The sequence below is a fragment of the Condylura cristata genome, unplaced genomic scaffold (assembly GCF_000260355.1).
Source record: "Condylura cristata isolate star-nosed mole 26May11 unplaced genomic scaffold, ConCri1.0 scaffold00013, whole genome shotgun sequence".
Lineage (NCBI taxonomy): Eukaryota > Metazoa > Chordata > Mammalia > Eulipotyphla > Talpidae > Condylura > Condylura cristata.
The window spans coordinates 49,596,329-49,597,098 of NW_004567114.1; positions in this window are offsets into that span (position 1 = coordinate 49,596,329).

A 770-nucleotide genomic window follows, 5' to 3' on the forward strand; every position below is an offset into this window, starting at 1 on the left:
AAGTTTGGTTAAGAGGAAAGTTTCTTATATCAGAATAAGATAAAGTTTGGTTAAGAGGAAAGTTTCTTATATCAGAATAAGATAAAACATACAAAAATAGATTGGAAATACATTATGTAATAGTAAAGAAATATTGAGTGCTTTACTGAAGTGACATTCTGCAATGTATGATTATTTTTCTATTAAAAAACTTACAATTTACAACAGCCTGAGAGATGAGTATTTTTTATAGGATAAGTCATAAACTAAAATTAAGGTCCCTCCAAATCTCTATATCTGGAAGGATAATTTTACATTTTATAGAGGGGTTAAATATCTGACTTATTTTCCATACATATACTCCATTCAAAGGCAACTATGATGTCAAGAAAGAAAAACAATACACCTTAAACTTAAGAGAAACTAAAGAGTCAAGAGAGAATATCTAATATATCATTATTTATAATATATGTATATCAATATATAACAATAAGAAGAGTACTGAATTTATTTTAATTCTAATACCACCTAAATCAAATACTGAAAATCTCAAGCTATTGTTCTAAACTAATCCTCAGAAGACTATAACTACATAGAAAAATTTACTTAAGAAAGAAAAATCCTTTAGCTAATGTTTAAATTCAACAGCAGGAAGTAGGGGAGCAGAAGTGTTTTAAAAAAAAAATAGTAAGTGGTAAAGGATTTCAGAAATCAGTATTTTTTAATTACAATGCCACATATTGTGAATTGGTTTTCCTTATTTCTTTAAGACAGTGGATTTGATTTTGAGA